Genomic DNA, 3982 nt, shown 5'->3' with positions numbered 1-3982 from the left:
TGTGAATCACCTCGTTCACAGAATCACACAGCACCGGAGGCGACCATTCGGCCCGTCCTACCTGTGCCGGCTCTTTGAAAGAGCTCTCCAATTAGCCCCGCTCCCACTCTCCCCCCCCCCCCCCGCCCACCCCGCCTGCTGTTTCCCCGCAAGCCTGCAAATATTTCCTTTTCGAGTGTTCATCCAATTCCCCCTTTTGAAAATCACTATTGAATCTGCTCCCACCGCCCTTTCAGGCAGCGCGTTCCAGATCGTAACAATTCTCCTCTTCTCCCCACTCCGGCTCTTTTGCCGATTGAAGGATTGGGATTTGAACCAGTTGAATGTTGCAGTCGAGCGACACAGCAGGACAACCTAGTTTCAGTCGAGACTAGTTTAAAAACACAATGGACTGAACTACAAAAGTGATTAAGCATGTGGAGATATGAGAAGCTGCAATAACAAGGTTAGCCATGTCCAATCACGAGTCACTGATCGGCCGAAGCCACAATGAAGTAAGAAAGGACCCTGCTGTTCAGATAACTGGACAAACTTAGATAAAAGACAGAACTAAAAGAAGGGGCTTAGCTAACGATGTAAAGTTATAATTAGGTTGTTTTTGAAGGAATATAATTGGGGAGGGGGGCGGCTGTTGCCACGAAGCCAGACTGGCCAAGGAATAAGTAATATAATCAAGGCTATCGATGTGCTCCAGTCTTGTACTTGTGAATTTTGTTGATCGGGGAGAAGGAGCTCGCACAGACCGCGGGGTCTGAGACGCTTCCCCCAGAGCTCTGTTTTCAATAAACTGCACCTTTTACTTTACCACAGATTAGATGTGAATTTATTTTCACCCAACACCGATTCCCTTAAATCTATGTAACAACAGAAAATGCTGGAAAAACTCAGCAGGCCAGGGCAACATCCGTGGAGAGAGAAACAGAATTTAACGTTTCAGGTCAAAACCCTTCGTCAAGACTGGAAAGGCACAGGAAATGAAATAGATTGAAAGGCCAGGCTGGGGGAGAACGAAAGAGAAATGAAGAGACATTAAGAGGTATTCAAAACCAGACGAGATGGTGGTCGGACTAGTGGAGAGACAAAAGACGGCTCTAGATTAGGTGTGAAATGTTCTGGCAGAATGGGAGACAGTTGCCATGTGGGAGAGAGAGAGAGAGAAAAAAGGAAGTAGAAAGGGGGGGTGGGGGGGGGGGAAGGGCCAAAACAAAGGTGTGGATAAAAAATATAAGTAAAAATGTAATAGGGGCCGAGGTTATGATCTGAAATTGTTGAACTCGATATTGCGTCCTGAAGGCTGTAAAGTGCCTAATCGGAAGATGAGGTGCTGTTCCTCGAGCTTCCGCTGAGCTTCCGTGGAACAATGCAAGAGGCCGAGGACGGTGAGGTCCGAGTGGGAGTGGGGCGGTGAATTAAAGTGACAGGCCACCGGATCTGTGTCCTCTGGCTTCACCGACCCTTACAGAATCATAGAATGATAACAGCACAGAAGGAGGCCATTCAGCCCATCGTGCCTGTGCCGGCTCTTTGGTAGAGCTAGTGTGGGCGTGGGACTCTTCGGCCAGTTCCTCCTCATTTACTCTTATCAAAATCCCTCGTGATTTGAACGCCTCTATTAAATCTCCCCTTAACCTGCTCTGCTCGAAGGAGAACAACCCCAGCTTCTCCAGTCTCTCTCCACATCACTGAAGTCCCTCATCGCTGGAGCCATTCTGGTAAATCTCCTCTACACCCTCTCCAAGGCCTTGCCATCAATATTCCCTCTAATTTTTATGCCATTGAAAAGCTGACTGCGTGGGATCCCTAGACTTTTTTTTTATTCGTTCATGGGATGTGGGCGTCGCTGGCAAGGCCGGCATTTATTGCCCATCCCTAATCGCCCCTTGAGAAGGTGGTGGTGAGCCGCCTTCTTGAACCTCTGCAGTCCCGTGTGGTGAAGGTGCTCCCACAGTGCTGTTAGGGAGGGAGTTCCAGGATTTTGACCCAGCGACGATGACGGAACGGCCGATATATTTCCAAGTCAGGATGGTGTGTGTGACTTGGAGGGGAACTTGGAGGTGGTGGTGTTCCCACGCGCCTGCTGCCCTTGTCCTTCTAGGTGGAGGAGGTGGCGGGTTTGGGAGGTGCTGCCGAAGAAGCCTTGGCGAGTTGCTGCAGTGCATCTTGTAGATGGTACACACTGCAGCCACGGTGCGCCGGTGGTGGAGGGAGTGAATGTTTAAGGTGGCGGATGGGGTGCCGATCAAGCGGGCTGCTTTGTCCTGGATGGTGTCAAACTTCTTGAGTGTTGTTGGAGTTGCACTTATAGATACATAGAAGATAGGAGCAGGAGTAGGCCATTCGGCCCCTCGAGTCTGTTCTGCCATTTAATGAGATCATGGCTGATCATCCAAATTCAGTACCCTGTCCCTGCTTTCTCCCCATATCCCTTGATCCCTTTAGCCTTAAGAAATATATCTAACTCCTCTTGAATATATTTAATGAATTGGCCTCAACTGCCTTCTGTGGTAGAGAATTCCACAGGTTCACCGCTCTCTGGGTGAAGAAATTCCTCCTCATCTCTGTCCTAAATGGCTTACCCCTTATCCTTAGACTGTGACCCCTGGTTCTGGACTCCCCCGACCATCGGGAACATCCTTCCTGCATCTAGTCTGTCTAGTCCTGTTAGAATTTTATAAGTTTCAATGAGATCCCCTCTCATTCTTCTAAACTCCAGCAAGTACAAGCCCAATCGACCCAATCTCTCCTCATACGTCATTCCTGCCATCTCAGGTATCAGCCTGGTGAATCTTCGCTGCACTCCCTCCATGGCAAGAACATCCTTCCTCAGATAAGGCGACCAAAACTGCACACAATACTCAAGGTGTGGTCTCACCAAGTCCCTGTACAGCTGTAGCAAGACATCCTTGCTCCTGTACTCGAACCCTCTCGCTACGAAGGCCAACATACCATTTGCCTTCTTAACCGCCTGCTGCACCTGCATGCTTACCTTCAGCGACTGGTGCACAAGGACACCCAGGTCTCGTTGCACTTCCCCTTTCTCCCAATCTATTGCCGTTCAGATAACAATCTGCCTCCCTGTTTTTGCCACCGAAGTCATCCAGGCAACTGCGCAACTTAAAGGCAACATTGCTTGACATCCTTCCTAAAGTGTGGTGTCCGGAATTGACCACAATTCTCCAACTGGGGGCCGAACCGGTGCTTTATAATGGCTGAGCTGGACTTCCTTGCTGCTGCCTTCCTCCAGGATGACCTTGTGCCATGGATTTCCACCACCCCTCCCCGCCTGCAGTTGTGAGGTTAACTCTGCATCGCGCCGCCCTGTTGAAGGGCTGCTGCATCCTGTAGACAAGACCAGTGGCCCCCGATGGTACTATGCGTTTACCCTGGCAAGTAGCTGAATCTTACAGGAAGAGAAAGACTGGCTTTTCTCCAGCGCCTTTCACAACCTCAGGACGTCCCAGAGCGCTTCACAGCCAATGAAGCACTTTTTTTGAAGTGTGGTCACTGTTGGAATGTAGGAAACGCGGCAGTGAATTTGTGCACAACAGACGTTAAACCGAGGCCCCGTTTGCTCTCTCGGGTGGACGTAAAAGATCCCACGGCCACTATTGGAAGAAGAGCAGGGGGAGTTCTCCCCGGTGTCCTGGGGCCAATATTTATCCCTCAACCAACATCACTAAAACAGATGATGACATAAGAATTAGGAGCAGGAGTCGGCCATTTGGCCCCTCGAGCCTGCTCCGCCATTCAATAAAATCATGGCTGATCTTCGACCTCAACTCCACTTTCCCGCCCGATCCCCGTATCCATTGATTCCCTTAATATTCAAACATCTGCCTTGAATATACTCAACGACTGAGCCTCCACAGCCCTCTGGGGCAGAGAATTCCAAAGATTCACCGCCCTCTGAATGAAGAAATTCCTCCTCATCTCAGTCCTAAATGGCCGACCCCTTATTCTGAGACTGTGACCCCTGGTTCTA

This window comes from Somniosus microcephalus, unplaced genomic scaffold, assembly GCF_052327205.1.
Source record: "Somniosus microcephalus isolate GS21.2 unplaced genomic scaffold, FLI_Smic_1.0 unresolved_chr7, whole genome shotgun sequence".
NCBI classification, from domain to species: Eukaryota; Metazoa; Chordata; class Chondrichthyes; order Squaliformes; family Somniosidae; genus Somniosus; species Somniosus microcephalus.
The sequence above is the reverse complement of the archived record's forward strand: the minus strand, read 5'-3'. Positions refer to the sequence as shown.